A 12,051-nucleotide genomic window follows, 5' to 3' on the forward strand; every position below is an offset into this window, starting at 1 on the left:
GCTTTTGTTTGTTCCTGTTACGTTAGTTTTTTATTATTATTAATCTTATGCATCATGGGTATACACACAAGATTTTTTGTTTTTAAGAAATGTCTCATCTGCTCTGGCACTGATTTCAGTCAAAAGGCTGAGTGGAGCACGTTTAATTGCAGGTAATAAAAAGAAAAGATTTTATATGACATGTAATGTACATATTACCTATTCAGCAGCAAAAATGTAAATACAATGTATATAAATTTGGGAAGAAACAGTTTTCTTAAAGTTTACTTAGAATAAAAAACAAAGATTTTTGGGACACTTAGAGTTTTATTTAGAAGACCCAGAATGGACATGAATACATTCCAAAGGAAGTGCGTAATGTTGTGTCACATATAGTGATAACATCTCAGTTTTGTGCTCTGTAATGTTATCAGGAGCCACCACTATTCTTATGCAACTAGGAGGAAGGAGAAGAAGATTAAAACTACGCAGCTGTGGAACAAATGTAGGTGTTGCACATGTTTTCATTCTTCAAGAAGCATCATCATGATCTGGGCATTCTGCATTACGTGGTTTTATGACTACTAATTTACCAGAACTGAAATGACAAATGCACTAATATTCTGTCAGTCCAGGGGGACTTGAGAATTTCCTCTGCATATGTGTGTGGGGTGCACATTTGATAGCTTTGGGAAAGGATTCTATATGGTGCTTCAGAGGGAACGTAGACTGTTTCAAAGGCCTGCCTGTTTAAAATAGTCATGTCTCTCATATTTATTCCTTTTTTTTTTATATCATCTTTCATAAACTTTTTTTGTAATAAAATAGTCTTCTGTGCTAGAAGATGTAGTAAAAATAGCCTGCCCTTTCTACATATCCTCATATTGTTTCATTAACTTATGTGCAAAGGTTTATTTGGGTTAAAAAAAATAAAAGCCAGCAAATGAAGCCCCTGTAAATAGTTGTGAGTTTTGCTTAGAATCTAATGGGATATTGGAGCCTATAGAGGAAGGAAATAAGTGGAGGAAAGGTCAGAATTCTGTCGGATTAAATCCACAGAACAATCCGTGATGTTACTCAGACTTGGGTTGAGCAAAGGTTTAGTGACTATGCAATGTGAACTCTACCTGGGTCCAAAGGTCAAGTAACAAGTATTTAGAAATTATTCTGTACCACATTGAAGAAATGGAATATAAGCTAAGAAGGAAGAATTAAAAGAATGTAGCTGTCAGGCAGGCTTCTACCAAATTAAGAGTTGGGAAGATTATAAAAACTAAGGGGATAGTCTCAATAAAAGTTAACGTGTAGGGAAAGATTAAGCTGTTATGAATGTGTTATAAAACAGTATGAGTGAATGACTTAACTAATGTATGAACATCATACTCAAATTTTCTAAGGGTGAACAGGAAGGAAAAATATTGTTCGTTTTAGATGTTTTTGTAATAGTCTAAGTGATAACATGAAGTGGCAAATGATGTTTTCAGAACAGTGAAGTCTATTGTTTTTCCTTAGAAAAATTGCTGATAACCTTATTATCCAAGTGGTTTGCACCCCATCCTTGAAAATGCACTCCTACAAACAGAATTACCAATTATACAGAGATAAATAGATAAATGCTGTGAACAGGAAGGGGCATGCCTCAGCAGAAGTTCTCCCTTGATTCTGTAATAGTGCATGTTGTTCTAGGTTTTGCTGGTGAGGAAAAGGCCTCATGACCTCATGACCCTCATGACCTCATTCAAGTGTAGACAAGTCTTTTCTTACATGACAAGTCCTATCTCTGGCATACAAGCTGCCATTTGTTAGCCCAGTCTTCACATGGTTGAAAGTATAATATCACATCTGCACTGGAAAACTATTAGCAGCTGATTTCTCTTAAAACAAGGAAGCTTTTGTTTTTCAGGAACTTGAGCGCTTTTGCAGTCCATCAGCTCTCACACAAGTGGGTAATGTTAAGCACCACAGTGCCATCTGGAGTTTAAGAGTAAAGCGCTATTGTTTCTAAAAACTGGAAGGAACATAAACGCACTATTTTTATTTTTTGGAAAATCACTAATTCAGGCTTTTAAAAGTCTTACTCATTTTCAGTTTGGAGACATGTTATAATGAGCTTAGTGATCAAAATCAGCCCACAAATAATTGTTTCATGACTTGCATCAAAGTCCATTCACTTATTCCACCAGGAAAGCTATGAAATGCAAATTATTTTAGTATGGCAGTCTCTTGTTTAAGACATAAACAGTCATGCAAGCTGAGATTATTTTGAGTAGCCTCAGTGAGTTTAGAGAAAACCCACATGGCAAAAGGCGTAGTGAACACGTGCCTTCACTTCTAAAAATCAGTGGGAATTTTGACACTGAATTAATTTGAAACCCACATTGCTGCAGTTAGAATTTGCAGGAGGGAATATATGACAAGATTCCTGAATTCTCTCATGGTGCTTTTAAAATGCTTTGCTGACCTTCTTAGTCTTTCCAATAATGCTTACTATATTACTGAGCTGGCTAGAAAGAAGATCTGAACTTGAGGAGCTTTGTAAAATCTTTTCCCTAAATACGATCTGCAGTCCTAAATTTGTAAAGCTCTTTTGAGCACTGTATAAATAAATGGCAGGCCTGCAAAATGGCTAGGAAATAGTGCCAATTATGTTTTATTTGCTCCTCAGATTATAGATTTTTTTTTCCTTGGAAAAACTGTGGTTTAAGTTCCTTCACATAATGAGTGTGAACTTGTATAATTTGTAATATATGCTGGCTGCTGGAGAAATAAGTCCAGATGACTCCCATATTTTTTTTATAATCTGTAACTGTAATTCTGAATACATTTTTAGGCAAAAGGATTGTCCATACTGTGCACAGAAGTGCATGCCACAGCTATCTGAGCACAACAGTAGGGGCCTGAATCCTCATTCCAGATATGAGACTGAGTGCTGCTGTGACCTTGAGCAAGTCACGTATGTATCTCCATAAAATGACTGTACCTCCACCATCACAGGATTTGGGAGAGGATTAATTTGTTGATGTCTGCTTAAAAAGATGAAAAGCATTAAGTCCTCTGAGCTGCAGGTCGTTGGGAGTCAGTCAACACCGTGTATGTCAGACATGGAAACAGGGATGCCAGGGGCCAGAGAATGTGAATATCAAAGTTGATATGTTTAAAGAATTCTTCTTTGTTACATTAAGGGAAGTTTTAATTCTGACCCTTGCTGGCCTACCGTTCTATAACATACGTATCTGTAGACTTTTAGTGGTATATACATCAAATCATGAGTTCCTTATCGTGAATTTTAAGTTATCACAGCTATTATATGTGCCGAAATAAAACTGAAATTAGTTAAGAAAATTGGAGGGGTGGGAGCTGGCACATTAACTGATCTTACTTTCAGCTATCTGAAACGAGAATTTAGGTATCCTGTTTTATTTGACAGTATGAGACTTTGAGGTTGAAAGCACAGGTATGTCTTTAATAAAAATTGGTGTTTGAAAAAAATATTCCTAACTATTGGTATCTTTTCAGCAAATGAATCCATTAACATTGCACAAATTTAAACAAGAAAGCAAAATGTTAACACAGAAGCACTTGTACACACCTTGCATTTTCTTCTTAGAACTGCTAATTCACTCCGTTTGTAAGCAGCCATGGTTATTACCTTTACAGTGATTTCCTGCCACACATGCCTGTAGCCCATCTGATGCTGTCATACCTGCATCACTCCCAAACCTTGATCCCTTCTTTGGTCTCTCACTTTGCTTCCAGTATAAGGGTTTGGTTCTTACCTTCAAAGCCACCAGTGTATCATGTCTTGGCTACAGCAGAGATAGCATCTCTTTTCTCTCAGTACAAGTACAGCATTCTTTTGATCAACAGAAATCAAAAGCCAACAATAATGTAATAATGACTAGGAAGGAGAGCCTCCACTGCATAATAAAGTGCCACATACCAGAATCAGGAAAAATGGTTTGGACTTTGCAGGACTGAGAGCAAAAGTAAATATATCAATTTGAGCACACTCCTTATCATCTTTTTTCAATATCAAGGATCTCTGTTTCTCTCTGAGGACAATTCTCCTACTTCGCAGTGTGGAAATGACAGGTGAGTTGCACAGCTAGGAAACCATAACCCATCTCTTACTCATTCTGTCCTGGGAGAGAGCAATACGAAAATAAGACAGTGCTGATCTTTGAAGTGTTTGTTCAGCAAGGGTAGACAGATTGGTCAAAACCTTTGCTAGGGAAAAACAAATGAACTTTGCTAGGGATGAACGCAATGGTTCCTCTATATATACATTTCCTTACATAACCACATGAAGAGATTAGCTTTCATTAAAACTCAATTCTGTTCAAATTTTATTTTATACTCCTTTCATTCTAAGTTGTTTTTTTCCCCAAAAAAACTTTCCTACTCAATTGAACAGTGGAATTTATCTAAATCATGTGTGTGCATGTATACACAAAGAGAGAAAAGGAAGGTCAATTGATCCTCTTATAGCCTGTACATTTTCCGCCTTAGTTATGTATTAAACTGTGTAACTTCTAACTATTCCACCTTGCCAGTGTGAACACAGCTGCACCATGTAAAGGTTCTACATGGAAAGAAAATGCCACTGGGGAAGAAGGCACCTTATCCTCACAATAGTTTGACTGTGCAACAGTAACAGATAGTATCATTAAAAAAAAAAAAGTCCCTGATAAAACAGCATGAAAAATGTATATAGATCACTTCTGCCTTCTCTCACTGTTACTCATCTGTTTTCATTAAAAAAAATGCCATCGTGGTGATGCTAATCTAATTCAGCTGCAGGAGCTCTTTGATAGGAAGTTCAGAGAGGTTTTTTAATCCTCTACATTATGTCCTGATAGAGGACAGCAAAACAGGAAGTTCTCGTGCACAGATCCTTCCTCTTTCTAAAGGCTGAGTGGAAGATAGCCATCTGTAATTTCATGCCATTATACAGAAAAGTGCTGGCTTCTCTAAACTCCTCGCAACAGCTGTTCCTGAGCACTCAGCTCTTTGTCGTGAGCTGGCAGCTGGCTCTGCCACTGTCAGGGGGGGAAGAGATCTGTTTTCACAGAATCAGATAGGGCTAAAAGTGAGCTCAGAGATCATCTGGTCCTTCCTCCAGCCATGAGGCTGGACTGGTACTCTGGACAGATGTTTTGGCTGGCAGCCGGAGATCCTGCCTCAGAGGAGCCAAAGTTCAGCTGTCTTCCCTAAATTAGGAGACCTGCTGGATTTTGCTATGTGCAGCAACAGTTTGATGTCCTGTTCTTCAGCTTTTAAACCTGGACTTACTTATTGTGAAGATGGTGGCTTGATCTCTTAGCTATGTAGCGTCCTCTGTTTTTATCCTCCTGGTTGCATGCTTCAAAAACTCTGCTACCCCCTGCAACAGCCTTGCTGAGCCCGATACATTAAAATCCATCCGATTCCTCAGCTATAGAACTGCAAAGTGTATAGGACTTTAAATAAGGCAGTCTGTACCTCTTCAAATCTACTACAGACTTCTCATTGGGGCTTACACATTGGATTACACACAGTTAAGTTTAAACAAAAATATGATCGCTGCCTGCAACGTCAAGTATTTAATTCAGAAGGCAGTGAAAGAATGGTGAATTGAGATCTCTGTTCTTGGATAATAAATGCATCTGTACAAACACCCATTTAATTTGTAAAATAAATTGTCGTCTAAATTTCTACAGTCAGCACAGTTTTAAACAGACTCTTACAAATTAGCGTATGCAGTAATAGTGAGATATGCTTGGCTTCTCTAATGCTGATTGACATATTTTGTCTCTCCACACCTGCATTTAAAGGCATAGAAAAGAGTTTTATTCTCTATGAGAAGTTATATTGAAACACTAGAGCAATTCTCCATTTGCAACAGAAACAGAAAGGACTTTCTGAATGACTGGCTAGTGATAAGTGGCACGGGTAAAAAAAGTCCCATTGTGTAATCATACAAAGCACTAAAGACAAGACAAATCTATTTACATATGAAAACTCAGACCTCAAGCAAATCCTACAGAAAAGACATGAGGCAAGATAAAAGAAATGCATAAAACAGATAGGAGAATTCCTTTCCCCCCTTGAGATTACCACAAATTTCTACCTCGCTCATTTATCATTAAATTTTAATCCTTTATGCAAGTGCAATGACTGTCCCCAAAATACACTAGAGCTTTGTTCATAAATGTCTTTCCTCCGCTAAAAATGCCCGGAAAGAAAGGTATAAATGATATACTGAATAGGTGCTACATATTCCATTTCCCTCTGCAGGAATAATATATGGTGTGATAGAATGTATTTATGGAAATACTTCTCCAATTTGAGCAATGTGGCTAAGTCAGTCAGAAAGAGCAAGGGTAATCGAAAGATATCAGCAAAGAATCTGCATGATTTGTAAAGTAACAAACAGAAGAACAAAGGAATATCAAGACCATTACAATACAGTTGTGCTGTGTTCAGAACACAAAAAGGTAACAAGTGATAACAGGATTTGGATATGTTTGTGCTATGAGAAACAAATTTTCATCCTAACAATGTATTATTTCTCTTTCAGCTCATTCTGATAAAATGTCCTTCCCCTATACCAAACAAGTGTTTAAATCTTTAGGTAGTTTACTTTTTGTGCAATGCAACACACAAAAAATCATTTTATTCCATGATATGAACAGCCTATGATGGTATTTAATAGTAAGTGATACATGTGGTCCTGTTTAAGCTTGTACTTCTCCTATACAGAACGTTGCCTCATTTCTTAGTAATTCACGTCTGTATGCAATGCTTGAACTTTCCAATATCTTAAGCAACCATAATGAAATTGTAAGCTCTGGGGGCTTTCAGTACAAATAATTGGTGCTACAGATTTTTGTTTTAACTGAATTCCAGATTCAGTTAAACTCAACACCATAAAGGGTTGAGTTTAGAGGAAAAAAATAACAAAGCTTACTGTGTGCATCGTACAGGTACTTTTGTAAGTGAGGTAATGACCTTACTATGTTGCCCTTTTGTAAATGATTTAAGAGGTTCTGCTGTTTGACAAGTCAGAACAGTTTAAGCAATAGCTACCAGGACGCAGACAGGCACCTTTATTGTTTGTGACAGTGCTCGGTATCCTGAGCCAAAATGAGCTCTCAAACTATTACTCATGTGTCTAGCCAGATAATCACAGGGAAGTTTCTGACCCATGGAAGAAACGCCTGTGATTTCTGAAGGAGAGAGTGTTTGGCGCTGCGAGAATGACTGAAATACTTCTGCTCACACCAATTTAAGGCAGCAGTTTGGCACACAACCAAACTCTATACCCTTACAATTCCAAACAGCAACCTATGTAGTCTGCTCTGGTCACATTTTTAGAACCGTAATAATCCACAATTTGCAGGTGATTTCTCCTCTCACTTTAACTTGAGGAATTCTCGAAAATTACATAATCTTAAAGACATTATCTTAATACTGCTGTAGCATTAATGCATTTAAAACCATGGCAGAAGTTCAGTGAAGAGTTGAAGTAGTCACACGCCCGTGTATTTCAAAAGCAAATGGCTTTGTCTCTTTAAATTACATACCAGCCTTATCTGAAAAATGTAAATTCTATTGCTAACAGCACATTCCTCTGAAATCAGATGTGGGCTCGATTACTCAATGCTGGTTGTTTCCACATTCATCTAATGAATTTTCCTGAATAGGAAGGATGAAAGGAAGCCAAAAAAGTAAGAGCAACAGACTTCTGCAGTGAATATTCATCCCCTCCAAAATTACCCTGTCATTTAAAAACAAACAGCCAAATTTACTGCTGGCCGTCTGAAGTGAGAACTCCTTTCTAATACTATCACTTTCTTATGAAGCTTAATTGCCCTGCAAGTTGCAGGCGCCAGTCCAGCACAAATCGAGACTCACCTACAGTTTTAATCTATTACATCTGCCCTTAAGCAAATGTACATTGGGGGCCATGTCTGCTCTTCCAGACAATCTGATCTTGGGATAGCTTATCACTGTGTGCAAACCATGTGTACAGATTTCACAGATTCTTTTAACCTCAGAATACCAAAGAAGCCAGCCCTTTGCAACAGACCCTACACGTTTGCAGAGCTGATTACAGGGTTAGAGTAGCCAGGAAGCCAGTTGGAACAGCTTCTTAGGAAGCTTTACCATTTAGCATAGCACATGGAGCATTAAAACTCCCAGAAAATGTTAAAATTAATGTAAAGATGGCTTTGTAAGTAAGGCAGAGTTGTAGTTATATATACATATATATAATTAATATATATATATATTGATTAAGATAGTTATTTCCTTAGGTCATGCAGTGTTGTCTATAGTTAAATTTACAAGATTCAAATAAACCAACAAATACAATGGATAGAAAATAGACACATGAGGAGCTGTTTTCTTAGAAAGTGTGTGTACTATATGAAAAAGAATATGAACCTGAAACTACTGTGGTGATGTATTCTCTACAGGCAGATGTCAAGAAAACAGGAGTAAATTCTTTCAGAATGGCTCAAAGACACAAAGCTGCACATTAGACAAGAAAACATACCTCTTGGTAGGAATCCCTTTGGCAGGTACACCTATGAATCCACCCACTTCATACTTCTCACCAGCAGTCAGCTGAATGACAGAGTGGGGAAGTTAGTTCCCCTTGCCCTCAGAACAATCTAATTCCTTAAACAAAATTAATGGTTTTAGTTAGACAGCAAGGCAAATAAAATGCATTCTTTCCAGTTACGCAAATCTATGCATCTGCAACAAATGACTTTGACATTAGAAATCCATGACAAGTAAGTGCATACCCAGATTTTAAAGTCTTTTGGAAGACAACACGAAAAATCCCTCAAGCTGTGAGCGGCAGAGCTAATGAAACACGGGATGTTCAACAACTTGTGTCCTGGGTAGTCGGCATCTCCTTCCAAACTGCACTTACCTCTGTCCTCTGAAAGCACTGGTATTCTTCACCACAACACTCACACCTCCCAACATCCCATTTAGTCCAAAAGGCAGTATCTGAGTTCTCCCCTAAGCCTCTTCCCCCATGCAATATACCCCGTTCTTATCCACGCTAACAGACGTGCTGGTCTCTCGCCTCCTTCCCACACCACCTACATTTATTTTGTCTGGCAGACAAAACTAGGGAAGATGCGGCAGGCATGGAGGCTGCTGTAGAGCTTTTGCTTTTTGTCTGCTGGTGACCATAAAGGAAGGAAAAGTTGAGTTTTACCTGTGAGTCTGGCAGCTGAAGCACCAGCAAGCCTCTCTCCTCTACCAGCTGCTAATTTTTACAGTTTCTAGAAAGAGAGCAACTTTGCAAATTTTATCCAAATTTTATCCAGGAAGTAGACTAAATGCACAGCAAAGCCTTTGGTTAGTAAATAGACACTGAGTGGATTAATCGTTAACTTTTTATAGAGATTCTGGGAGTTTTGCCATTCTCTTTGTTGCATTTAAAATTTTGCAAGCCTAATTCTTTACAATGAAATATAATCAATTTTAAAAAATCAACTTATTTTAGAAGGCTTTCCAAAATAATTTGGTTAACTATAGTTAGGAACTGAACTAATATTTGCAAATATAATAATAATTTTGAATACTCGTTCTCCCCATCTTTTGATTTCACAACTACACTAAATTTTAGATTACTTTTGTATTAAGGACTCACCTTTAGAAAGCATCTGAAAGATGAGCCCAAGCTATCTGTAAACAGAGGGTGCAGCTTTGTTCCACCTTTATTGGAAAACTTCAGTGAAGCAACAATTTTTTCTTTTTTACAAGTTAATCAAATGATCACCTATGGCAAGTTTTGATGCATTACAAAGTAATACCTTTGAAAATACTTGTGCTGTTTATTTGAATACCACTTGTACGTTAGCATAGGTTGCTGGAGATACCATGCAGATCTTTCAGTCATGGAGATAAATGATGCTGAGCTGCAGTTCTGATTTCAGGAACAGATCGTCGCTTCCAATTCCATCCCATCAAAATCAACAGGACCGATGGTGAATTCACCAGGACTTGAAGCTGGACCTAAATGCTCATCCCTTAATGCGGTCAGAGCATCAGCCATCTATTTTTGTATGATACTTGTGTTGCTGAGCAGAGCACATCTTCTGAAAAGATTTTTCTCTATTTGCAGACTCAGAACATTTCAAAACAACTAGACTGTGATTTAATTACAACTGGTATGACTCTGTAGTTGTCATAGCAATAGAATGAATGTATGTTGTTAAAAAGCCTTCAAACAGCTAGCACAGACCTAGTAATTCCCTATTCCTAATCACTCTACCCCATTTATAGCCATGCTGGAAAAAGACTAGTGAAGAATTAGCGATGGTACTAAGTTTTCCATCTCTGAGCAGCCGGAAATTGTCCCTATTTTCTCAAAAGCCTGTCTTTTCCATCTCTTAATGCCATGTTGGCTAAGCTGGCTGTGCTGTGTGGGACTGCCCGTTACAGGGTATTCACTCGGTACAAAGCAATGTGTCTGAACAGTCTGAAACAGAAGAACCTTCACTGCATTAGCTACTTCTGTGTTCAGAAGCATCTCTGAAGCCTTCCTTTGTGTGAGGTCACCCCGCAGACCCAGCTTCCTTCCCCTCACTGGGATTCTTGCATGCAGCACAGCTTGGTCTGGTGGGAGAGCATGCTCGTACCATGTCACGGGCATGGTGAGACACACACACAGCTGTGCTGAAGGAAGGAGATGGAAGAAGCGAGAGGCATGTTGTACACTGCAGCCTCAATGGTTTTGGAGTTGACTAAACATTAACACTCATTCACTTTACTGGAAGGGAGATACCACTGTGAGTCAGTCCTGGACTCCTTCAGTAAGTACTCCGCAACACGTAATTCATTTTCCTTGTTTAAACAGAAGCTGTCCCCATTTTACTACTGCAGTACTATACTAGCTATGGACTCAGCCCTTTTCTAGAATGAACCAACTGCTAAGAAGGCCGTAGAGTCTTTACAGAAAACAAATTAAATCAACTGTGTTGGTTCCAGCTGCATTCATACTTCCTGATACAGAAAGAAAGAAAACTGTCTGATAGAAGTCTAAAGGTATTAGAGTCCAGCAATACAGACAAAAAGTTTCAAGAGTTTCTTGTGTTATATCCTTAAAAGGTTATATGTAATTTAAAGTGGGATTACAGAGGGAAAATGGGAAGTGTTGTTACCAGTACATGTTTGGGACTGAGAGCAGCAAGCTTTTGTAGTAACACAGCTTATTCTATCATGCACATAACTAAACTCTGATTCGGAGCTGCATGTAACCAATACTCAGTATTTAAGCTGTATTTTCCCACCAAGCATCTCTCTCTCAAATCAATTTCTCTACCTCACGTTGTTATAATGCGGTGAAGTGATACAGCTCAGCAGCCAAAACACCAGGCAGAGAAATATGCCTCTGCAACAATTGTTTACTGATGGAAATTTATTGTTTTTAAAGCTTTTCACTAGCTAGCCAGCCTTCACTGTATTTGAATTTGGATAAGGAACATAGACCATAACTTCTCTCCCATGCAAGGTAGTCTTAAAACAAAGAAGGTGCTGAAAACTTAGCAAGTCATAACGATCCACCCTTTTTTCCAGTACAAATAATGTTGTAGAATAAAGCTTTGAGACTTTTATGCTTCTTTTCATACAGCAAATACCAGCCAAACATTCCACATTCCCTAACTCACAAGCATGCTGCATTAGAAGCAAAAATCATTTACCTCGATAATTTTAACTTTCATTTATACATGAAAAAAATATTGTGAATTTTTCTCAAGTCCATGCTCACCAGTGGGATTGCCCATGAATTGCACTGCTTATGGATTTGTAAAACATTTTTAATTCTTGCAGAGACAAATTTTCTATGCTTAATTCAAAATAAAATACAATTGAAGCAGAAGCAGGAAATTCCCACTCCAAATATAGACAGACAGAACCTTTTCCATTCTAATTTAAAAATGGCTTGCTTCACTGCAGAGGTCATGACAACAGGTTGTTGTTTTGGTTTTTGTTTTTTTTTCAGGAGGGCACATACGACACCAGTTCAGATTTAAATAATAAATTAAAAATGCACACACTAAAATG

Source organism: Anser cygnoides, chromosome 3, assembly GCF_040182565.1.
Source record: "Anser cygnoides isolate HZ-2024a breed goose chromosome 3, Taihu_goose_T2T_genome, whole genome shotgun sequence".
NCBI lineage: Eukaryota > Metazoa > Chordata > Aves > Anseriformes > Anatidae > Anser > Anser cygnoides.